The sequence below is a fragment of the Phalacrocorax aristotelis genome, chromosome 1 (genome assembly GCF_949628215.1).
Source record: "Phalacrocorax aristotelis chromosome 1, bGulAri2.1, whole genome shotgun sequence".
In the NCBI taxonomy this organism is placed as follows: Eukaryota; Metazoa; Chordata; class Aves; order Suliformes; family Phalacrocoracidae; genus Phalacrocorax; species Phalacrocorax aristotelis.
In genome coordinates, this window is record NC_134276.1 from 76,993,741 (window position 1) to 77,019,650 (window position 25,910).

Genomic DNA, 25,910 nt, shown 5'->3' on the forward strand with positions numbered 1-25,910 from the left:
TATTGGACTAATCTGAGTTGATGGCAAATATCCAACAGCTTTGTAGATTAGAGCTACAGCCTTATAAAGAAGAGAACTGCAGAATTATCTACATCTATAATAATACAAATTCCCAAACCATACGAACACAAAATATGAACATTTTTATATTTTTGTGATACTAGCCTGAATTAAATTAGATTTTTACAGCTACTACTATACACTTTTAGAGCTAAAAATATTATCAAGTGTAGGGCGTTGCTAGATAAAGAACAGTCATCAACTATCTCATAAAATATCCACGACGAGGGGCTTCAATTGCTGGTACGGAAGCTGCCCAAGTGTCATAATACAACAGCGTTTACAGGTGAAGTTTCTGGAGACCATCAATGATTGCTTCATACAGCCAAAAATCCTACAAAATGGGAAAAATCACTTCTGTGGATTCAGTCCTAAGCAACATTTTGGAGTCAGTTCAGAGCTAGTTAGAGCTTGAAGCACTTACAGTTCAAGCTTTTGGAAAACCCTGTAACTTGTAAAAGCTAGCCGTATTTTTCTGGCAGCTGTGTGCGACCAGTATCACTAGTAAATGATAGCTGGAGGACATCAGGAGGGCTCCTGGACTGCATCCTGTGCCGTCCAAAGAGAAGCCCTCTCACACTCACAGGGAGAGCTCTGTGATATGAACCAAAGTCTGGGAAGCGGCACCAAACAGCAGTCTCATTTCAAAAGCATGCTCCTGATCCAAGCCAAAACACTAATGTAGATGCTTTCCACTTATCCCACGGGGTGGTAGTTAAGTACTACTAATACAGGTTTTCAATACTGGTGCTGTGTCATGGTGCTCCAGTTCTTCACGCATTCTATCTTCATCCAATAAAATAAAACTAAGACTTAAAAAAAATATTGCTTGAAAGTAGGAAACAGATTTCTGAGTACCCTGAAAGTGTAATTTAGCTTTCTGGGCTTCTTGCTTGAAAGAAGGTTTTTCTCTAAAATAAACAAGGGGAGAAAAAAGGAACCTTTGCAACTGAACTCAGCCATTTCAGACACCTTAAGAAGGACTGTGCCGGTTAGGACTTACCATCTGTAGGTAAGTATTGCTGAGGAAGGGAAGGGAAGGGAAGGGAAGGGAAGCCAAGCCAAGCCAAGCCAAGCCAAGCCAAGCCAAGCCAAGGCCAGGGAAAGGAAAACATATCATAGATTGTTTACTGTGAATTCCATTATGTTTGTTACCTCAACACGTTTGGTATCACAAAGCTACCAAGTGTGAGATGACTTTCACCCATCTGTCAGGCAGTTGCATTACAACTGCTGCCTGTTCGTATCCAGTGCCACAGCTTCGGCTGAGCTGCCGTCAGAGCTCCTTCTTCGGTCTCCTTAGGGTCTGCTGGAGGAACGTAGGTACATTGCTATATATACACACGTACATATGTGTATATGCATGTGTGTATATATATCTCAATATATATATATGCATATGTGTTTATATATATGCTGAAAGTTCACTGGAGCTGGGCCAAACGTAGATCTGAGCAGGGAGAGAAAGGGGCTAAGTAGTATTAATTTCCTTATGTCCTAACGCTCCTGTATGCCTTTATGGTCTACCCTGAACCTCCCTGACTTTGCTGCCTCCTCAAGACAGCCCTCTCAATCTGTGCAATGCTCTTTTGCCTCCCCAGCTGTCTTCTCAATTTCTTCCACCCAACTCCCCTGCTCACAGTCCCCCTGTTCCACAGCAGTGGCAATGCTACGGTAGCTACTTCTCAATGTCTGTTATTTGCTAGCTTGTGAAAATACTCATTGAGAGTATTTCAGTGGATCTTTTCAATGGCAACAAATGGGTTGTCATTGACAAGAACAGAAATAAAAGTTAAACATCCTCAAATTAATACCTCTTCACATTAAAAGCAAACCATGGCTAGATCTTGTAAACCTAGATCTTGTAATGGGCGGTCTAATAATTTCCAGCAAAAGGGTGTAATGGGATACATGTGACATATCAGCATAAACATTTTCTGTCATACGTTTCTGTGAGTTTCCAACTCTGTAGTTTTGTACAAATAATTAATGCACAAAAGGCTTATTTCCCCATAAAATACAAAAATGAAACCTGATAGTGCTAGCTGTAAAAATGCAGACAGCCAAGGTTACCCAGGAGCTAACTCTGCTTTAGGATGGATTAATTTGTTCATGATGCATTGTGACTTTGCAGGAACCCTAACACATAAAAACTGTTCCAAGAGTTGTGTTTTCACTGTCAGTGGCACTCGTGCAAAAGCAAAAAAATATCTTGGCAAGACAATAAGACACCAACATAAGCCCGATGCGATTCTTTTTCTACATAAATTTCAGTGTCAAAATGGTAGGAAAACCAAAATAATTTTCAAGCTGCCAGGGGGTACTGCCAACTGTGAAAAATAGAAAGATAACTATAAACATAATTATTCAAGTGTGCCCTGTTAACTAACAGGAAGATTTTGAACGGCTAGCACAGAATTTTCTAAACACTTTTTTTCCTGACAAGCAAGATAGATAGACAATAAACAATTAAGGTGATTTTTCTCCTTAGCAAAACAGCTTACAAAGGCAATACTAACCAGGCTGTATTGGTTCCCAACAGAATGCATGTGGAGGGCAGGCCCTGAGGCAGTTTTTCATTCCGTTTCTTCAGGATTGCCATTTGATGTTTTGTGTAGCAACACCTTCTGCACAAATCCACCTGGGATCAAATTCTAATTATCACTGAAGAATTCAGTGGAAAATCAGCAGAAGTGAAGAATCACTATTTGGTCCTTAGGCAGGTAAAAGAAGAGGTCATATCTGTAGTATTTTTCCCTTTGTGGCAAGAAAGAGAATATTCCCAAGGACCACTCGTGGTCTGTCACTGGTCTGCAAGCCATTTCAAAAGGTCCATGCCTTGGAAGGGAAAGGTGCCCATTGCTGCAATGGCACGTTACTGCGACTGCTGCTCTTCCAGGTACAAGGCAAAAGAGGGCAGTGGAGCACTGTACATTTCAATACATTAAACTAATAATACCTGCAGATCTTTTATCTAGATTTCTTTGCTGCAAAAAAATATGACAATACCTAAAAAAGCAATCATGTTGTATTAATAATATCCAGACAGTTTAAACCGAACAACTCTTAAGCCCTCATTGAAAATGGCATTTCTCTTGCAGCGAGCCTTGTAATCGATTGATTGAAGCCTCCTTAAATTGCATATGTTGCCTTCCAAATCTCCTGTCACAGGAGGTGTTGCATTTTCACTCACTAATAGGATTCTCCATGTTGGTTTTTCGTTTGCATCACCTCCTTCAGAGGCACTCCAGGGAAGCTGGTGTTCCTGTTTATAATTCACCTCAAGCTGAAAAAGGCCAACAGTAGTTTAGGTGTCCTCACACAGAATGAGCTTTGTTTCCTTTCCTGTGTCATTAACAACAAACTGTGTTGGTTTTTGCCAACGTGCCATGACTGGTCATTGCTTATGTTGGGTGCCTTCTTAATTTATTGGGCAGTTCTGCCTTCTGAATCCTTCCCAAGTGTTTCTAGGCTTTGCACCACGTCCGCCTCTAAATGTGTTTGTTCATGCAACTTTAAACATTCAGCGACACCATCTGTTCTTCCCATATTTAAGAAAAGAGCTTTAAGGTCAAAGTTGTCTTCAAACATGTCTAATTTTACATTTTAATTAAATCAAATCTGAAGTTTGGGGTTGCTTTGGTTTTCAACTGGAGTCTGGGATGCTGTTTCCTTTCCCTGAAAGCAGCGGTTCCCACTTCTGCATAAGTTGACATGGATAATATGTCATTAAAAATAATTACATGTAATTTAAGAGGAATGGTCGCAATGAAGAACGCTGGCCTCTCTACCCAACAACCTTCTTTCATGTTGTCAACAAGAGCTTTTAGTCTTTCTTTAAAATGACAAAGGTTTCCAGTGTCAACGTGCTCCTCTGACTGTCCTCGGGATGGCAGTGCCCTAACCAGATTTATTAGTAAAGCTCTTACTTTCCCATTATAAACCAAAGTCTGGTACTCAAATGTCATTCACTTCAAAATGCTGCGTTTTATTTAATGGCTATAACATGTCAGCACTGTCTCCAGTGTTTCTCTGATGTAAAAAGACAAGGGGATGTGACAAGATACCTTTGATGTGCCACATCCAACCTGAAATTTGAATTATTTATAAATGTTTGGAAAATTACATAAAATGGTAGTGTAGCGATATGCAACCCGTTACCACTACATTCGCAGATCAAAACACAGAAATAACCAACATCTTTATCTTATTCCAGAGCAGTTTCAAGGGTTGCTCACTGGACTGGGACACACGGAGTCGGTTTATAAGCCTGGTTCTTCCACAGCCCTAGTGGTGAATTCAGGGAAGTCCCCCCCAGCCTCCTCAGCTTCAGTTTCCTCTTCTTTAAACCAGAAGGGGGCTAACATCCATCTTTTCTGTAAAGTGCCTGGACATCATGGTGCTACATATTTTTTATATTTACAGTATAAAGGCTAGATATTATTCCTGTTATTACATATTTTGTTCTATTTTTACAGTTATATTATTCCTCTTACTACAGTATTGTGCCTGTAGGGTTCCTGGTCCTGAGCAAACACAAATGCAGGCTGGTCAAAGCCCACTGCTGTTTACCTCTGAAAAATGTTTTAGAAGTGTAAGACCATCCTTTCCACACCAGTGCACTTAAACTTATGGGAAAATCAATAATTTTCTCCACAAATTGACTAGGCCTTTTCCAGTTGGCCTTGCTCTTTGTAAAAAGGCACAAACCATCCTCAAATATAAATAGAAAAACCTTGCAATAGTGCAACGATTACCACGGATGCTATTATTTTTGTGAGATGTTTATAGAAATAATTTTATGTTTCGGTTACCTCTCTGAAACAGAGAACATCAGCTTTTTTAATGGAAGAAATATTGTTTATTCTTTACTTTTATTTATGTGTTTTGTTCTTAATTAAATAAAGCAATGTAGTATTTCAGTGATGTACCTAATAAGCAATCTAAAATTAATTAACTCTTCCTTTCTCCTTTCCTTAAATAGTTCCTTACTTTCTCATATATTTCTGTAGAGATACATATTTAGACTAATTTTTTACTATATATATATATGGATTTTATCATTTACATTCTATATTAAGTTGTAAAATTAAGTTGTAAAATTTACATAAAGAGAGAGAGAGAGAGATATCACTAACCAAAAAAAGTAAGAGCTGAGTGTGTCCACATCAGGTGAAAATCTTTCCAAATCTGAGCACTGTCAGTTATAAGACCACAGGGTCCCCACCAGGCTTCAGCATCGATAGAATGGCATTCCACCACTACATGCTGGAGCTGAGGATGCTCTTGAAACACAGAATTCCCTACCCAAAGGTGTTGAGTTGGAAAGGAGATAGGCGTGAACAGGCCGAGGCCTCTGGTCTTGACGAGAGATAAAGTCCATCCAGAAAGTTAACTCAGAAGCGCCTTTAATCTGTGATGGAGTCTATTTCCATTCTCACTCCTGTCTTCGCTGAAAGATGACATAAATGCAATGGAAAGCCATATGAACTTCAGATTGTCAGGCATTCCAAGAGCTGCTTTTGCAAACCAAGCAGTCTCACCCTTCATTTCTGGGACACTGACCCAGCCCATGTAATAAACTGTGACCCAAAACTAGGCAAAACAAGGAAATCAAGGTCTGTTTGGTGGAAATGGACAAATGAGGAGTCATAATTTTTATTTCAAGAATCAGCAGTAATGAAAGTATGTATGTGTTGGCATATACATAACATCTCTTTGAACTCATGATAACAAATCCTTTTAGTGCAAATTATAATGTAACAGATATCAGAGAGAGTGTTTTAAAAAATTGAACCATTATGATTGGTAAGAAAACAGCAAAATGCAGGTAAAGATTAAGATTTGCTTATCCTTTTAGATTAAAAAAAAAAAATCTCTTTACGCATGGAAAAACAAGATTTCCTCAGCAAGGACCATTATTCAAAGGACAGCGTATTCTGGGCCACAGGTACCATCTGCTACTATTACAGCAAGAGATGGAAAACTGTAGCCACTTTCTGCATTGAAAGAGCTTATTCTCCTCCCATTATGCTCAAAGGTAATGATAATTTGGCATTTTTCAGCCTGTCCCCCATAAGAACACGAAAATGTTGCCTAAGTGTGGAAGGGAAATCCAGCACAGGTTTCCAGCAGAATAGCTCTGGTGGGAGGAGGACGAGGCTGGTAGGTGGCTGTTGGGCTGTACATGAGGATAAATAAGCATGAAGGTACCATGTCAGAAATGAAATCCAGCAGTAGACAATATCCAGCTGATTGTGAAAACAACATCTACACCCTTACAACATTCATATAACTGAAACATTAAGAGAAAAATAAATGGATTTCGCAGTTCAAGCTTCCGTTCTCCTCGTAAAACTGTAGCTCAAAGGAAAATTAAGTTACAGTACCAGTGCAGGCATCACAGGGATGTAGGAGGTTATTCACAGGCTTAAGTCAACCAACAGCTATATTAAAAATGGCAAATTAGGAAATACATCTTACTACATAGCTGAAGATGTTATTTAATAAAATATTCATTAAACACTTTGATACATGCCCACATGGTGTCACAACATCGGGTTGTTAAGGCACGTCACTATAAATTTAGTATTGTGCATTTCAGCTTGTTTTCAAGCCTGCACCAAAGGGTGACTGCCACGATACAGCATGTCCTGAAGTCACAGCCTAGCTCTACACTTCACCTCCTTGCCAGACAGACACTGGATAGCCCCTGTCAGGGTAGACTCTTCTGTCTTCAAAGGATCTCTGCGTGAGAAAGGCATCACAAGGTCTGGCATTCCCAGACTTACCTGGGGTTTGCAAGTTCCCAAAGGATTTGCCTGCCATCCCTCCTCCCTCCCTCCTTCCCTCCCTCCCTTCCTTCCCTCCTTCCTTCCTTCCTTCCAGGCTATACTATACACTAATTTCTTGTTCCATCTATTAGTGAGGTGTTCTGTGAAGCTCTTCTCACCCCCTGAAGTGCAGCTACCACCAGTACACTCCACCCGGGATGCCGTCTTTCAGTTAGCCCTCTCCTTGCTAAATCTCAAGAGGCTTTTAGTTATTTTCAGTTACCACAAGAATCACTTGATTTCCTTAATCATCTAGAGGACCAAACTATGTATTGTAAGTTTAGTTTGCCTAGCTGGCATTCATAAAAATAGCACTAGCATACCCACAAGCTTATCTAGGAACATCTCCTTTTTGGTATGTATAGAGGTTCTTTGGAGTGCTGATTCTTTAACTTTTTTTCATGAAATCTGCGGAACCAAAGGCACACATTACATAGCTATATATTTCAATCATATAGCCTGAACTTTTTTTGAACTTTTTTTTTTTTTGCATGGGTTGCAGTTTGCCTTTTAATTTAGCAACACTTTACAGAGAACACGCATTACACATTATTAATAAATGTAATTAGTTTTAAGGTCTGTGTGTCACGTCAATCACTGCCAAATCAGTTTAAAAAAAGGGTACTTGACTACATGGTCTGAAGAGGGACAAAGGAGGCTGGATGTCATCCTAGCTACATCACTTACTTGGCTGCTACTGCCTGCAGCCTGAAGAAGGACCTCAACCATTTATAGATTCATAGAATAGAAATATAGAATCATTAAGGTCAGAAAAGACCTTTAAGATCATCAAGTCCACCCTTACCTAGCACTGCCAAGTCCACCACTAAACCATGTCACTAAGCACCTCACCTCCACATCTTTTAAATACCTCCAGGGACGAGACTTGTTGTAGTTTAACCCTAGTCAGCCACTGAGCACCACCCAGCTGCTCGCTCACTCCCACCCCCCCGGTGGGATGGGGGAGAGAACCAGAAGAGTAGAAGTGAGAAAACTTGTGGGCTGAGATAAGAACAGTTTAATAGCTGAAATAAAATAAAGTAAAAAAAATACTACTATAATAATAATAATAATAGTAGAATATACAAATAATAGAATATACAAAGCAAGTGATGCACTATGCAACCGCTCATCACCTACTGACTGATGCTTAACCAGTCCCTGAGCAGGGGTCACTGCCCCCCAGCCAACTCCCCCCAGTTAATATGCTGGGCATGATGTCATATGATATGGAATATCCCTTTGGCCAGTTGGGGTCAGCTGTCCCGGCTGTGTCCCCTCCCAGCTCCTTGTGCAGCCGGCAGAGCCTGGGGAGCTGAAAAGTCCTTGACTAGTGTAAGCGCTGCTCAGCAACTACTAAAACCTCAGTGTGTTATCAACATTGTTCTCATCCCAAATCCAAAACACAGCACTATACCAGGTACTAGGAAGAAAACTAACTCTATCCCAGCCAAAACCAGGACATAACTCAACCACCTCCCTGGGCAGCCTCTTCCATTTATTAATACATACAAGTATCCTCAGAACCAAAGCCTTTGCTAACAGAAAATTGGCACCGCTCCACTGAAGTCAGCTGAATGTTTGTAACAAATGAACAGTTCCTCCACAGCAAGCAAGATTTTGCCTTCCTTTATGTATCATCCCACATGCCCATAGGATTTTGCCTACGTGATTAAAAGAGAATGACTCACAATAGCAGCTACAGCATCTTCCAAGCCTGTTCCCACCTCCTCTGTTGTGCTCTACCTTCCAGCTGACCTTATTAGTAAAGCCAGAAGTAAGACATTAAACCCTTGGCTGATCAAAACAGCAATACTAGTTCATAATACTGCCCCACATTTATCCTTGGAATCCACAGCATCTCCAACACACTGACTCAAGTTAAATGAATTTGGTGTCAACACCTTGTTCCTGGGACAGAAAGAGTCAAATGTTTAAGTCCTAAATGCATTAGGTTCATAGAACATCTGGAATAAATACATTAGATATACTATCTATATCCAGTTAACTCACCTGAGTACTGTGCAGAATTTTAGAAAGAGAATCATCATCTGAATTTAATACACAATACATGATCTTGCTGCTTCATACATAATTTAGTTTTAGAACTAAGAGAGTTTTCATAAACTCACCTAAAAAGCAAGTTTTCTCTTCTCTTCCACCTTTAATTTAAAAATCTCTCCAGGCTTGTAAGCCCATATGAGAGAAAAAATTAAAGTAACTTCAGAAATCTCCAAAATAGCAGTTTATGCATTCAAATATGTAACAGTCTGGGGTTTCTTCTAGGCTCAAAATGTTTTTCATCATGATTTGACACATCTTCAAGTAAAAAAATCAACTGAGGTATACAAATGTGGCTTTCCACAAATTTAATAATGGGGACGGCAGCGAATCTGTGTATTAATGTGAGAGAATCAAAGTTTGAACCCCTGACAACAGATGCATTGCAGCTCTCATTTATTTGGGATTTGGACTAAAAAGAATTACTCTTGATAGCTTAGTCTTGTAATTTTGGAATTAACCTGGGTGTACACCAAAATGTCAGAATAAAGTGGGTCCACTATCAGCTATCACCTTGTGAAACTTCCCTGCTCTTACCGACGCCCGCCCATCATCAGGTACGGCAGGCAGGCGTCACGCCACCATTCCGAGCGCCGAGGAGAAGGCTTTTTCTACCTGGGGAAAAAAAGAGTACAATGGCCTTTTGCATTAAGTGCCTTTTTCTCCAGGTGGTATTCCATTCCCCACCTAAATATAAACTGTGAGTAGCCTAGGCATGAGATGGCAGGTTTGATACTGAAGCGTGCAGTTCCCATGGGATTGTTTTTCTCTTCCAAGCAGTTCACATTCAAGCCAGGCGGTACCTGAAAATCCTACTGTATCAACTACCTGTATGAACATTATAGTTAACGTAACAGGCTTTGTACAGCAGAAGACAAACACAAAGTAAGTTAAAAATTGGACAAGATTATGGAAAATATTATACTGCACAAGAGTATGCCCAGCATGATTATATTAGAGTCAGAGCCATGTAACTGAATTAATTTCCAGTTCCTAGAAATGTGCTAGAGTCCCCACAGAGGTGCAGGAATTAAATACGCTATAAGTACGTTGCGATTTTTGTCTTCAAACTTCAGGCTACAATTATCTGTGATGGCTTCATTCTCTGGGCACATATCAGCACAGTGGTCATTCTGCTCTAGCGATGCACTGCCATGTACCTCTTCAGCTCCAGACCACACCGTACCCAAAAGTGCCGTGTAGGAGCCGTAGGTGTAAAATGTAAGGATGGCCAGGGCTACTGAGAACGGGTCCCCACTCTGACACAGTCCTAGTTCTGCCCCTCCATCTTTTTGGTTTACCTGGCTAGCACACATTAAAAGTTAAGGGAGAGAGTGCATTACAACAAGCAAGCCAGTGCTCATTCCCGTAGAAGACTCTCAAGAGTACATGGTTCATAAGATCATACAGTCCTAGGATAATTCAAGTTGGAAGGGACCCCAGGAGGTCTGCGGTCCACTCTACTGCTCAAAGTAGGGCCAGCTTTGAGGTTGGACCACATTGCTTAAGGGGTCTTGAAAACATCCAAGGATGGAGGCTACACAACTCCTCTGGGCAACCTGCCTGACTGTACTCACAGGGAAAAAGGTCTTCCTTGCATTCGGTCCAAACCTCCCTTGCTTCAATTTATGACCATTGTCTGTTATCCTCTCCCGGTGCACCACCGTTAAGAGCCCAGCTTGATCTCTTTGGTGACCTCTTCTAGGCACTGCAGGCAGTGGCACTATTAGGTGCCCCCAAAGCCATCCCTTCTCCAAGCTGATCCAGCCCAGCTTCCCCAGACACTCTTCACATGGCAAATGCTCCAGCACCCACTGCCCCCTCTGCTGAGCCCCCTCCAGTTTGTCCATGCCTGTCCTGTGCTGGGAGGACCAAAACCAAACATAGATGTGGTCTAACAAGTGCCATGTAGAGGGGGATAACCCCTTCCCTCGTTCTATGGGCTACGTTTCCGTTCATACAGCCCCGGAGGCTGTTGGTTGCCTTTGCCTCCAGAGCACACAGCTGGCTCACATTCAGCTCACTGCCCACCACCACCCCAGGGCTTCTTCCACAGAGCAGCTCCCCAGCCCATCCATCCCCAGCTGGTGGTGCTGCAAAGGCTCTTCCCACCATGGTGCAGGACCTGACATTTCACTTTACTGGGTTTCATGAGGTCTCTGTTGGCCCATTCTTCCAGCCTGCCTCGGTCTCTCTGAAAGGCAGCTCTGCTCTTGGGTATTGGCTGGTGCCCCTGATTTGGCATCACCCACAAACACGAGAAGAGTGCACTCTGTCCCCTTCTGCAGGTCGAGAGACAGAGGAAAAGCAAGTGTTGGAGACTATCTTATATGTTGCCATTGAACTGCTAGGTGGCTTTAAAAAGTCACTGGATCCCCTCCTAGCTTTCTCTCTCCATACGTAAAATGTGGATGGCAGATCTAGAATGCTCCGGGCAGTACCCTAAGAGCCTTGGAAGAAAATTTCTATTCAGGTCTTGGTATCATTAACCATTACTGCAATTATTGCTACTTGCTTCCTGAGGTCACATGTTTGCTCCCCAGCAGGGGTTAACAGGACTCAGAGGAATTTACAGGGAATACTCTGATATGTCCTTGTAAAGATGCCGTCGGAAGGTTTTACTTTGTCTCACTTCACAGACTGGCAGTGCTCACACTCCTGCAAATCCTACGGCTTTTGTGCCAGAATCCTCTGAGGTGAATACTCGGGCTGCAGTGGCCTGAGGGCAGAGGTTGATAGGTGCAGTAAAGTGCCATCTCTCTGCTTCATTGCATCACTGAATAAATGCATATTCCTCAGCTCTTAACTTACATTACAGTTCAGTTATGCTATGTCAGTCACTAGGAACATATACTGATGAGCGTCTTTCTGTGTGCTCACAGTGTCTTCCTTTTATCTTCACCGATACCAAGACTTCATTAAACTCCCACTTAGTTATATAGTCCCTACTAAGCGTGTCAGGATGGTATTACAGCAGAAAATAAAATCAAGTCATTAGAATGAAGGTTTATTGTAAAGTTAGTTTTAAGCCCGCTAAATATACATATCTCACAAGGGTGGTGATGATAGGATGTTCAGAAGCACATTAATTGAAAGGGCTATATAAGAAACGTCCTGCAAGTTAGCTAACGATTTCATATACATTTTGCATGAAGACCACAACCAAATGAAGACCTTGTTTAATTTTTGTGACATGATCAGTTTGTTGGTTATTCATTTAATAGGGTTCACAGCACACCCAACCCACCACTGAAATGGATATTGAATAGCAAACAAAATTTTCCTCATGTATTCAGGTTTGCCCAGATATGCAATAAATACGGAAGAGGCTAGTCATACAAAAGGTGCTTTTCTCTCCCTGAGTGCTTGGTACTTACATTCCCCTGTTCCATGCAAACCTAAACATTCTCTCAGGAAGGCTTTATATAAAACACCGTAACACCCCAAAAGCATCATAATCATGTAGCAGGTTTCACTGTGTGTAAGTTTACGCACTCATAACTTCAGGTTGGGGTTTCTTTTCTCCTTTGCACTTAAAGACATAAGTACAAAAGATGTATTACATGAAAGATTTGTACTTTTGTAAAAAGGTGTTGGCTATTACTGGGTTTAGCCAGAATATTACAATTCTGCTATCTTATCTCTGAGATGCTCTTTTCTGCCATATATTTCTTAGTCATAATAGGTTAATTACCTAATAGACTTTTTCCCTAGTACGTGAGGAGTTTGCCTTTTTGAGGTCAGTGGAAAAAACAAGACATAAAATCTATTTGTTATTAATGTATTTCTTCTAGGCCATAAAAATAGAATTAATTTTTTTTTCAAAGTGAATAGAGTGTTAGAATTTTCTTTATGAGAATGATTCATTTATAATTTCAGTGTACAATATCACTCGTGTCTGATCACGAAGTCCTCAAGAAAGCATCTGCAACACTATCTGGTTTTAAAGTAAATGTGCATTGGCAGTACTAGAGCCAGATTCCAAGGATAACGGAATAAAATCATCCATGTAAAGATGCTCAGCTCGTTCTAGAGATGCAGATTTCTAATTCGATCACATAGATTGTACATATGTATGTGCACCTATACGCAAGCATATATGAATATGCGTGGATATATATGTATATACACTTTCTGTAAAGAAAGTGGCAATTTTTACCCTGCAAGCTTAGCGCTTTACTCCACATTAGCTGTGCTTTTTAAAATCTGAATACTGTGGAGTCCCTCTTCTTCCATCTTGATGTAACATTCTTCCTTTCTTTTCCCGTTCCTTTCTCTTTCTTAATCAGTCACAGTCTTTTTCCGCACCTTTTTCTCAACCATAATCCATGTTCATAATATGTCCTACAAAGAAACTCCGAATGTCACCTCATTGGTGTCCTTTACATATGATTTAATTTAATGGTGACTCATGAAAACACCGGCAAGAATTTTTAGTATTCCAAAGTAATATATCAAAACATTTAAAATAAGGATGTAATTCTCAACAGCAGCCAGTGTTATAAGCCCCTCCAAGCTGAAGCTCAAATTTTCCTATTTGGGTAATATTCTGAAAGCCATCGGAGAGCCTCTAACAAGAGCAGATGCTGCTGTACAACTATATGAACCATACTAGCTATGCATATTAAAAGCAGCACACTAAAATAAAAAAGGCTATTTTAAAGGACATTTACTTGAAAAACCTAGCTTAATGTAGAACAACAAGTAAGCAAGTGTGTGCTGCTTTCCAATACACTCATCATTTTGTCAGTCCACTTCAGGAAAATCAATTCGTGCAGTTTGTCTACAAACCGCGTTATGCACTAGTCACACATCAGGGGCTTATTGCTTAGGGGGAAAAGGAGAGAACACTCATGCATCAAAGAAAAACCCGGGAAAAAGTCATCTGTTGAGAAACGGCAGTGGAACTTTTTCATACGTTGTAATGTCCAACTCCAGCCCTGAAGCGGTGCCGGGCAGGAGGGAGGGAGCCAGGCCGGCGTCTAACGGTACGTACGCACCCAATGCGTGCGCGGAGCCCGCTCTTGAGGTGAAGGGCAAACACTCCTGTTCTCTGTACTCCATTACAACACCACCAGAGTTTGTATTAACATTACCAATGCAAGATCGTTACTCTAGCAAAGAAAGACGAAAAACACGGCCCGCTCATGCTGCAGTTTAATACACTTGTGACAGTGACACTGTATTCCCTAACGCTGCCCCAAAATTTGTCATTTAAAGGGCCCTGCCAATTTCGAATGTTATAATCATGGCATAATTAATCCTCCAAGCTGTTCATAAACATACAAATCATACCAAATGCTTGTCATGTTACCAATAATGGAAGGGTCACAGATTTTAAAGCCACAAGGAACCACTGCAAAATCGTGGTATCCGACCTCTTGTGTAAAACAGAGAGCAGAAAATCACTCCTACATTGAGCCCTCCACTGAATGGGGCTGGGGCCGGGTAGGGCAGATCTACATGCCCTGCCTGACAGCAGCCTGAAGGTTACTCTGCTTTACACTCACCTGGAGGGGAAAAAGTAGGGCCAAGCACTCACATGACACAAGGACATCTTGAGGATGCAGCACCAGCCATCCCTGGACCTTGGCTAACCCTTCATCTCTGCCGAGATGCTCCTATGCTCCGATGCTCATTTTTAGCCTGTTTTAGGGAAATGGTATAAGGCACACAGAGGGCTTACCATGAACACGTTGACCCTTATTAATCCATTTTATGAGGAAAGAACTAGAAAATAAGCAAACCTGTGATGCTCGTTGTCCAGTTACGGTTACATGCCACTTGCAGAAGATATCTAATAAACCTTCAGGGAATTTGCCTGAGTAAAGAAATGACTTATCCAGAAACATACTGCATGTTTAAGTCAGATGTGGCAGGGCTCCTGGGACCATGCTGTAGCACGCTGCCTTGCAGTAGGAATTAATCCATAAAATTCATTACAATTCTGCTGATGAAGCAGTGGTAACGTCTCCACAGTCTTTTTCACACAAAAAGGCGAAGCTCTGAAATATCCTTTTACACAATGCTTGAATAGACCTATTAAATTGCTTTTGGACTAATAACACACTTTCAGCCTATGACATTACCAATTTTTGCAATAGGGTAAAGATTTCTCTTGGCTCAAGCAGGAACATGGTAACAAGCTGTCTTTGCCTTGAACAAAGGTATTATTCACGTTACAACCCATCTTATGGCAAAAAATACTTACAGGTGATCTATATCTACCTGATGCTGTTGTACTCTGTATCTCAGTCGCAGATGATATTTCAGATATCACCTTTGAAACACTACCATACATTAAGGGAGCGCAAGCCGGGGAAGATTGTTGAGTTGGGGCAGGAGCACCTAATAACCTAAACAGAAATAAAATCGTCACCAAACTTCTGAGCAAGCATGTCAATAAATATGAAAATAAGGTTTGTAGGCACTCCACCGTAACCAATTTGCCCTTGTTTACTGTTTTAATAGTTCCCTCAACTTCAGTAACATCCTGCTGTTTCAAATTCACACGCAAATCTGTCGATATTTTTCTGACTCCATCTGACCAAGTGCAAAATTCCACGCTGACCCCAGCAAGGCCAGGATTTCATCGTCTCACATCAGGCGTCACGGCAATAGGAAAGGTAGTTTTCATACTTCCAGGGTTTTGCGTTTGTTACTACACAATAATGACAGTACATAGTATCGATCCAAAGCCAACAAATCTGTGACTTCAACTATAAATCAAATACAATACTGTTCATCATTGCTTCACTTATTTTCAGTTGTGCTAGGCTGGAAAATACCCATTAGTGTTTATACGAATGCATATATACATATTTATATATAAACAGAGATATATATTTACCTTATTTAGAATAAAAGCTGTTAGACAAAAAATATTTTCTGTACCTTGTCTCCTAGAAACTATATGCTTAAAATAATAATAATAATGAGCCAGCTGGAAACAGTAATGGTCAGACAATAACCGAATGGATTATTTCCACAGCTTCTGCAAATATTAAGCTGACTAACGTTAGTTATGACGGGTACTATAAAATATGTTTGGTCATACCAACACTTCAGGAATTTAATCACATGCACACGTATGTGTCAGCATTTAGAGTTTTGTAAAAATCATTTTAGTTTGCCATGTTCCATCCAGTTCTATAACTAACAGTTTGAAGTACTGGTTTGCTGTGCAATAACACTAAATGGCAAAGCCTCTATAACCGTATCGCCCGCTAGCTCCTGCCAGCTGGGAGAGGGGCAGAAGGTGCGCACCGCTGTTAATTCAGAAGGGAACATGTGACACAACCTGACATGTGAAGAGGTTTTTGCCACTTAGGTAAAAACAAGTGCACTGGCTGGTGAAACTGCAAACAAACAAACAAACAAAAATTTAAAGAGGAGGACCTGGAGGTTATTTTAGTTCTACATAATTAAATGCATAAGGAAAACAGAGCTATGGCCATTTTTAAATGCCTTTGAGAGCTTCCCCCTCCTCCTCCCTTCTTCCCTTGCTGTTCAGAGCTGTTGAGTAACAGACATTTCAGAGTGTGCACGGGGGAAGTAAACAAATGCATTGCTACTGTAGTTGCAGGGCAAGGAAACATTGATGTCACTGCTGCTACAATCACATTAGTAGGGTGCGTTAACGGTAATGTCATGTTTGATCAACTAGCCAGGTCGAAAGCCCTTCGAAATGCGATCTGAACAGAAGGACAAACCAAAATGGCAAGAGAATCGACTTCCAAACAGTTTCCTTCCAAATACAGCCCCCTGTTGCAAGGGTGAGCTTTCGGTCACCAACACTCAATGTCAAATCATCCTGAACCACACAATCGCACTTTACCCTTGGCTAGGTCCCCGTTCCCCCACTTCAAACCCGGATTTGATTTTTCCTCTCACTCCCCACTGCGTACGCGCACCCGCACCCTGCGGCGCCCGAACACATCCCCACCAGGGGTAACGCACGCAGCTGGAGTTTGCTCCGATTCCCGGCAGCTTGTCTGTCAAGGACAGAAACATCTACAGCCCAAGCGTTTAGGACCGTTTTTCTTTTAGTAGGTCTTTTTCAATATAAACACAATGTGTTGCTGCCTCTCTCCGCTTTAGCACACGCTATTCAGCAGAACCGAACGGTAAGAGCAGAAATAGCCAACGACAAATTCTTTCAAGTGGGGAAACGGCTGGGCAGGACACGTCCCCGGCAGTGTCCCAGTGTGGTCGGCACGTACATGTTCATCAGTTACGTACTTTTTTATCACTGTTTTCTGCCATCGCCAGGCTCGGGCATGGGTTCAGCCCTAGAGCGTTAACCCTTCTGCGGAGAGTAGCATGTAGGAAACGCAGCGCCGGTAACACCAGACAAGGACTGCTGCCATCCAGAACTTCCCGTGCACGTTTTTCTGTCATGTCCCCCACCTCCTTCCACCAACCTCCTCCTGGGAAGGAGAAACTCATCCCGCTTCGCACCCCCTCCCCTAAGTCCGCCCGCTGGTGCCCGCCGGGATACCCGACATCTTCCCCTTCCATTTTCCGTTACCTCCCCGCCACGATTTACCCCGGGACTGAACAAGCGTTGGCTTCCCCATCCCCTGGGCTCACCTTTTCGGTGTGCCTGCCGGCGCAGCCGCCGCCTGCATACCAATGTGGGGCCGCAAAGGCAGCCAGCGCGGCGGCCGCCCCTCCCGCACCCAGTCCCACACCCGGCCCCGCACCCGGCCCCGCACCCGGCCCCGCACCCGGCCCCGGCGGCTCCCGCGGGCGCGCTGCCTTCGGCGCCTTGTCACCTCCACACGTTTAGAGCGGGGGACACGGGGCCAGGTCCTGCTTGTCCCCTGGGGACAGGCATGCTTGCGCGCAGCCGGCACCCAGCCACGCACATCCACCGCGCTGTGGGTGCGTGTGCGTGTCTGTGCGCGGCTTGGGGCGCCTCTGCCACGTCCGTGTGAGTGTGTCTGCGTGTGCCGGTGCCGGTGCGTGTGCGTGTGCGTGCGAGGGGAGCGGAGCAGAGCGGAGCCGGGCGGGCGGGCGGGCGCGCGGGCGGGAGGGAGGCAGCCCCGCCGCACCCGCGCATCCCCCGCGCCGCCGAGAGCGGAGACTCACCGGGTCACCCTGGTCTCTGAAGGTCAAGCTCAGGTCGGTTTCTTGATTGCAGCTGTCCTCCGTCCGGGCTCTTTCGGCTCGGCTCTTCCCTCTTTGTTTTTTTTTTTTTTCTTTTTTTCCTCTTTTTTCTCCTTCCCCTTCCCCTGCTCCGGCCGCGGTGGCGGCGGCTGCCGCCCGGCGGGGCTCCCGCTGCCGCTGCCGCTCCCGGCCCCGGCCCCGGCCCCGCGGGGTGAATCCCGGCTCCTAAGCCCTGGCCCCGCGGCGCCGCTCAGATCCCATGGTCGCAATCCACATCGCGGCAGATGTACCACAGAATCACGTAGAGGATCAGCAGGATGGCGAAGATGAACAAAGCCACCAGGATAGCCTTGGTCACCGGAGAGATGAGGGACTGCATGTCACCCGCGGGCCGCCGCCGAGGACAGACGACTCTCGGGAACTACACGGGGGCAGCGAGCGCGGACGGATCCCGCGGCCCCGCCGCCGCCCCCGCCGCCGCCCCCGCCGCCGCCGCCGCCAGCGACCCGGCGGGGACGGGCGGCTGGCGCGGAGCCCGTGGGGCTGTGCCGGGGGCTGCCTCCCTCAGCGCCCCCGCTGCGGCGCTCCGGGCGCGGCGGATCCCCGGCGGGCGGGACGGGGCGGCGCGCAGGGACACCTCGGCGCGGCGGGGCGACCGGCCATGGGCAGCGCGGCCCCCGCCGCGGCTTCAAGCCCGCCCTGCGGCGGCGGCGGCGGCGGCGGCGGGGGAGGGCGGGGGGCGCCGGGCGCCGGCGAACTTAGGCGCGGCGGCGGCCCATGGGGGACAGGTGTCAAGCGCCCGGCTGCCCTGCAGGTCTCCGACGAAAGCCATCCACGGGGGAGGGAAAGTTGCGGGTGGGACGCGGCGGGCGCCGCCGCCCCCGGCCCCGGGGGGCACCGTGCCGGGGCAGGAGGGGCCGCCGGCAGCGCGGCCGCGGCAGACTGGGACCGCGCCGGCCGGCGCCTTCCGCCCAGCCCAGGCTTTCCCTCTCCTCCCCGCCGCTCGCCCCCACCTCCCTCCTCCTCCTCCTCCTCCTCCTCCTCCTTCTCCTCCTCCGCCGCCGCCGCCTCCCGCGCTCCCGCGCTCCCGCCCGCCCCCCGCCGCCGCCGCGGGGGAGCTCCCGCCCGCCCGGGTGCGCGCTGGGGTTGTAACTGCAGGGTGGCGCGAAAGACCGGGGTTTCCTTTCCCCCCCCGTGTCCGCCCGCTCCCGCCGCGCTTGGCATCTCCGCCATCCTCGCTGCCCGCTGGAGACCGGGTGCTGGGGAGGGCGGCCGAGGCTTGTCCCTGTTTCCTAAGCAGAAAGGTCACCCCTCGCCACCCCCGGTAACATTAAAAGGCTTTTTTTTTTTTATTCTGGCAGGTCGGCACGGGTCACAACCCGCCAAGAACCTCCCGGTAGCGCTCTGGCCTTTAGTGTATGCACCAAAGGCACCACGGGACAGATAGCACAAAAATAGGACGGGAAGATGGAAATGGCATGACAGACCGTCGCTGCATACTCACCCCCTAACAGCAGCTCCGGGGCAGCTTTCAGCTCACCCCACATTTCTGCAGGCGTCCATGCAGCGTGTGTCACGTCACGTGCGCACCAGCCTTGGCACTCACCACCTGAAGTGTGCCCGGACATCTGCCTGCCGGCCCAGCACAGTGGGCCAGGCTCCCTGGCAAGGAACAAGGTGCCCCGAGACCAGCCCTGTGCTGGGAGGCAGCCAGAGGCGCGGGCGCTCTTGCCTCAGGTCGCCCATGCAGGTGGCCGGCCAGAGCAGACTCGGTGGGACACGGGCTTCTTGTGCCACGTGAGCCGCTTCTCGTGCAATGCGAGGACTTGTCACCTTGGATCTCCAGTGGGGACAGAGCCAGGTGCGTCTTCACAGAAGGGGCTCGCTGGATTGCAGTTCTGGGTGCAACCGTATCAAAAACACAGAAACACTGAAGAAAGTCATGGAACTATGTAAGGTAGGGCTGAAAGAAACCTTGAGACATTACCCCCCAAGATGGACAAGTGCAACTTTATCAAGAGGGAGAAGGAAAGATTAAAGCTTCAATACATATAAACTGGATAAAGGAAGGATAATCACGTTTGGGAGGCAGAAGGTAAGATAATGCTATATAGGTACGCCAGGCATAAACACCCTAGAGGAAAAAATCTTACTGGTGCTGAGTGTGGGTTCTTAGGAAAAGGCAATGGAAAGAAAATACAAAAGAGAAACACTAGGCTGTTAAATAAGGAGACTTCTGACAGAGTGAAATGTCTGAAGGGTATGAGATAATATCCCAGGAGAATGTGTTGCAGGACACATTACTTGACTTTTTGAAAGAGCTCAGCTTTTTCGTACAGGGGGAATGGTCAGCTCTTCAGGGATACCCACCGTGTCGCCTCTGTCTCTAGTGTTTTAGTTCCTCATCTGCAATATGCAGATGACCGTATTTCCTTTCTTTTCCTTTTCGTGTGACCGACCGCCTTACACTGCAAGATTTTCACTGAATGTTTTTTGTCTTTTGAAAGAATTGCACCTTGGCCGGCGCTGTAATGCTACCGGCGTACAAGTACCCAGTTCATAAAATGCAGCTTGGACTCCAAACAGCAACTTTGCTCATTAGTTTACCCTCCCCATTTCAAAGGAGTGCTAGGTTCTAGAGGCAAGCAGTTAGGCGCTTCTGTCAGCTTCTTTGAGATGTCAAAACCACCATATTTTTTCTAATCCTTTTGCTGGACTTTAGCATTTCCTTTGTAGGAAGGTGTAATTCCACATAGGCTCGCTGTTGAGCTGATTCTCATGCTCGAGCATTCGTGCATTGCCATCCATGTTCCTTGGCTTGTCAGCTCTCGAGAAAGCGGTACCAAACCTAGCGCTGTCTGACACAGCAGTAGCAATGGCATGACGCTGTGCCCAGTGATGTCTGATACCGCCGTACTTGTCAGGATGAGAAGCAAAATAGTGCACCATCATTTCTGAGCCCAAAACATGACCGATTGTGTAACGTGTGCAATCTGTTCTGAACAAGTTTTGAATTCTGCTTCTTTAATTTGCATGTACTTATGCACAAGGGCATCCCTGAGTAATTAAAAATATATAGCCTTTCTGTGTTTGATGTTCTGTCACTGGCGGAGTCTGAGCCAACGCAGAAATCACAAGTTAAAAAGCAAATATATTGCCAAAGCTGTCCTTAGTTGAGAAAGCTGATTTAAACAAGGAAGTAAACATAAAAACCATCTTAGTTTTCAGTTGTCTTATTAGTAAGCAGTGGGGAAGAAGGAAATCGATCTTTGCCAAGTGAAGAGAGATAACAGTGACAGAAAAATCATTTTAATTTCCACCTTGTAAGCTGATATTAAATTAAACAGGAATACTAATACATGTAGCTTTTAGTTTTCTCCTTCTCAGTTCCCTTTGAAAATGTACTGCAGCAAACACACATTTTCAAGGAGGAACAAGCACAAAAGGTGGGTGAAAGACCCACAATCGCACGCTGATGCAGGCAGCTTTAAATGACCAAATTAAATCCCGTGCTAATGTACCGAATGCTTGTGCGACATAGATGGCACAAGGAGAACGGGGCTGTTTCTCGTTAAGTCACAGGGAAGGCAACCTTAGCCAATACGGAATTATCACTGCTCCCTCGGGGCTGTCCAGTCCTCCTGGCAGGGTGGTTATTCGGACCAGCTAGAACCCACTGGAAAGGCAGGGTCAGTTTTATATTCCCAGGCTTGTCCAGTTTATGTCACCACAGATTCCGCTGACGGGGACACGTCCTGCCAACACACAGCAGCACGTCCCTGCTCTGGGCGGGGATCCGAAGCCATCGAATCCCCGGGATTGGGCTGTGGTGTTTGAGAAGGGAACGACCAGTGGTCTGTGGTGGTGGGTGAGACTTGTGCCAACAGAGCTGGCTGCTTGGAGGAGCCGTAACTATTAATCCTCTCTCACCGTAAACCTGAGAGCAGCAGCAATGCAAACCCAACGTATTTCCCTCTTGCAGTGAAGACAGAGGCAAATCACACAGAAGTCTGATGAGTTCAGGTTGCAATAAATAACATCTTTTAGTTCCTTTGCCAATGAAAATATCCAGCCAGCCTAATCCCTTTCTTTTTGAGGGCAGTTGCTTTTGCATATAACTTCAGGGGTGTCAGTGAGAGGCTTGTGATTCACACTGGTGTTAGCTGGAGGCGATTCCGGTCCAGAGAATCAAACACAGACTGATCATTTCTAAACATGATCATTCATTTCATGGCATGTCCAGATTTCAATGGTTTCATGGGAATTTTAGGTGCAAAAAAAAATGTAAGGAGATATAGTCTGTTTTGTTAGAATCATTTTGAGACTCACAGGACAATTCCTTGGAGAACGAACGTCAGAACCGTGTCTAAGATGCCCAGTGAGTGCACAAGGCCAACTGTTCCTGGAATGTGCCTGCACTAAAGAGGGCCACACATGTTGGAAATACTCAAGGCAACTGTCAACGAGCTAGCTTGGGTATGGCAATTTGTCTGGCATTGCCGCAAGGTGCTCAGTACGTATTAATTTAACCGAGCTCTCAGTCTATTGTCTTAAAAATAGATATATTCAGTACTTCTTGCTGTAGGAGTTTTATCACCGACTTCAACAAAACCAGAATTTTACGTAATTACAAGAAAGTACAATGAAATTAGTGAAAATTGGAGTCTAATCTGATAAAAGAGTACTTGACTATTAGACAGAGTCATAGAAAATACATTGTTTAAGGGACTGATGATGTGTTTCAGAGCCTTCCACCTCTATAACATCTCATTTCCAAGCCAGAAGTGACCACGAGTTGATGGAATGACTGCCTGGCAGCTGAGTCTGTAGCTTTAGTGATTTTCTGAGTGGAGGTACGTCTATATCATAAAAGCACTGATTTGAGTGGCACTAATTAGATTGGACAAATCCATAGATTACATGTCAGGCCTCAAAGACTAGGATTTTTGGCCAAAATGTGCTTCTGCTGAGACAGTATCTGTTCTGTGAATTAGAAGAGAGTTATCAGTCATCTCACATTTTCACAATGATGGGCACAGCATAAAAGCCTGGGCAGACATGAAAATGTGGCATGAAGAGCAATCACACACACAAAACCAAATCTCCCTCTCAAAAGAGGGAGCCAGAAAACAAACTCCGAGTTATCAGTGATGTTAATTAATGGACCTCCCTCTGGCCAGCTATTTAGATGACCCGAAGTCATGAGAAAATTCAAAATATGAGAGTTCATAATCCACCTGTATTATTCAGAAGATGCAGCTTAATGTAAGGCGGTGTAAAACTTCACAGTTTGGAAAAATTCACAGCAAGGAGAGGTATCGAGTAATGGTCATTTATGGGGAAAAAAAAAGCTTATTGGCCACAGTAAAGAAAGGATTAAATGGATTCTCGGCACAGCACAGCCTTGGAAAAAAGGTGCTCTTTATAAAATACTCGGGAGTAGAAATGCAGGAAGGAGACAGGAGTTACATGTTGTCATGCTGCATCACATCAGTAATACCCTCCTGGGGTACTGGAGTTCCACTTTCCAGGTTAGTGTTTGGGAAAAAAAAGGCAAGAAAAAACAACTAAAATAGCTGTAAGAACAGACCTTATCAAATCAAAACCTCAAATCGGGACAGAAAATCAGGTAGCTCTACTTTCCCAGGCTCTCTTGAAGCTGTGGACACAAGCCCTTCTGCCTCACTGTGGGAGATGGCAAAAGAGGATGGCCAATCCTGGTTGCCTTTTGGTTTATTCAGAGGCCCCCCGGGCATCTTGCAGGGCACCTGGCTTATGGCACAAGCAATTACATTTGGGGGGGTGGTGTTTGTGCTATTCCCTCACGCATTTGCTGCCAGGGCTGCCCTTGTGCTGATGCCCCGCCCCAGGAAAAGAGGGAAGATGGTACGTGTGGCGGTGCAGGAGCTAGTGTGGTCTGGCCATAGGGATCGTGTCTGCTCTTTTTTCCCTGTACCTAGCCAAGGCTGTGGTTGATGCCAGATGAATTTATTCTTTATGTCATTGTCTGCCAGAGCGGCTCATGGCATTAATAACAGACCACAAGAGCAAGTCACATGGCCCTGTGGTTATGCAGTGGGGTTGAGCCTCAGGAAAATTCATTCCCACTCCTGCCTGTAGCACTCATTTGCTATCCAAACTTGGGTGATTACTTAATTCTGCTGTCCAGGAGGAGCAGAAAGCTGTACAATTGCATTGCTGCATTGTTGTGAATGTAACTTTGCTAAATACTACACATTCCTGATTATCAGCCCTTTTCAGATTTTAGCCGCCTGTTATTGGAGTTCAGGGAGAAGGAACGTGTGGTTTGACAGATATGCTTCCCTCACAAAAAAAATCAAGCTGTTTAGAGAATGAAGGTAGTCTTCAAATTGCCACTTGCGCAAACCCCAGCCGCACTTTTGTTCTTCAATTTTATCTATAGGAATTTGAAAACATGGAATAAACTCAGCAAGCGAGATAACGAAAAGGATGGGCAAAGGAGGTATCTCTGACTGAATCGTCCGTCAGCGCTTTTTCAGATCAGAGGACAGAGGAGAGCTTATGTTAGGCACATGGCCATCTGAAGAGGTAGTTAATATGGCTCAGCTGTGTTTCCATCAGATTTCAGAAGAGAATTATTTTCATGCCTTCTCCTTCCTACTTGGTACAGTGGTGGAGAAATCGACAAATAAAGATTTTTCTGTTTGACTCTTTTCAGATATACTAACCAGTCTTTCATCCTTTGTGCAGCAAGAGACAACAAAGTCAATTAGACCTCTTCCCTTCCCAACTTAACTCATCCTACACGCTCCTACACGAATATTCTGCCAGTACCTTGGGGTATGGATTTTTACTTGAACTGAAGTATAAACTGCCCTTTTATACCACGTTTGGAATGAAAAATCTCTACCAGGAACCAAAACCAGAGGCAAAACATCTAGGAATTGCCTGATATCGTACCGAGTAGTTCAGTGGAAGATCTGGGCAGGGGGAAGATTTCTGTTCTTGCATGTGCCTTTAGAGAAACACTTCTGAGGTAAAGATTTGGATATGGGACATCAAAGCAGGATCCATTCAACTTAAAATTGTTTTCTGCAGCCAGCGGCCACACAACAGGACTTCAGGACTAATAGCACCACTGACCCATACCACTAGATAAACAGTTTTGCTGTGATGGAGGTTGGCTCCAACAACCAAGCTGTCATTTAAAGCGCAAAAAGATGTCCTGAACAATAGCAATAGCTCATGTGCAGTATGAAGGAGATTGGTATGACCAACAGAAGGCTCTGTTGTGGGTCTATTTAAAACATGGAGAGAGATGTATTCCGCAGGGAGTGAACTAGTTTTGTCACCTATCTATCTCTTGCTAATAGTAAAGAGAAATTAGACATGGTCACTGTTAAACGCTGTTACCCTTTAATTGCACTCGTATTTCCTTCTACAGAATTTGTAATTTTGCAAGAGTCACATGTTTATGTTTGACTTGTTCCTCTGTTTCTGTGCAGTAAAAAGTCAAACTGGCCAGCTAAGGGAAATGAATCCCAAGCTCGCTCAAGGAGCAGATAAGTACCTCTGTTTTTGCTGGTTGCTGACGACACATCGTACTTTCTGCTCTGTGCAGAAGAGTGCTGTTGGTGTTCCCTCATCAGGGCCCCGGCTGTTTTGAGCATTTTGCTAACAGATACCAACAGGCAGCCTGTGTTTGAAGTACAGTCGGAGGAAAGCTGAAACACATGTGTAACAAATAAGGCATTGGGGAAAGTAGGTCAGGGCTGGTCATGACAGAACCGCTTGTTTAAACAAATGTGCAGGACTACCAGGTTCTGAACAGATCAGTCCTGAGTGAAGCATGTAACTCAGCTG

The 25,910-nt window shown here is 44.9% G+C and overlaps 1 protein-coding gene and 1 long non-coding RNA gene across 4 annotated transcripts in view; one reads left to right on the forward strand and one right to left on the reverse strand.

The window, feature by feature from the left end:
* The window catches only part of ZBED1 (zinc finger BED-type containing 1), a 58,545-nt gene extending 39,487 nt beyond the window's left edge, over positions 1 to 19,058 (reverse strand). Inside the window, exons 1-4 of one of the 3 annotated variants that reach the window (XR_012660803.1) lie at positions 18,048 to 19,058; positions 15,183 to 15,310; positions 14,702 to 14,775; positions 11,568 to 14,600 (exon numbers count right to left, since the gene is read on the reverse strand). The gene's annotated coding sequence lies outside the window, so the exon portion shown is untranslated. Of the gene's footprint in view, positions 1 to 11,567; positions 14,601 to 14,701; positions 15,311 to 18,047 lie in introns of those variants that run through there. The other 2 variants (XR_012660801.1, XM_075094834.1) reach the window with 2 other exon arrangements.
* On the forward strand, positions 18,879 to 25,507 carry LOC142057928 (uncharacterized). The gene is made up of 3 exons (XR_012660811.1): positions 18,879 to 20,160; positions 22,811 to 22,918; positions 24,490 to 25,507. It is a non-coding gene; the product is annotated as an uncharacterized LOC142057928 (long non-coding RNA).
* The last annotated feature ends 403 nt before the right edge of the window (positions 25,508 to 25,910 follow it).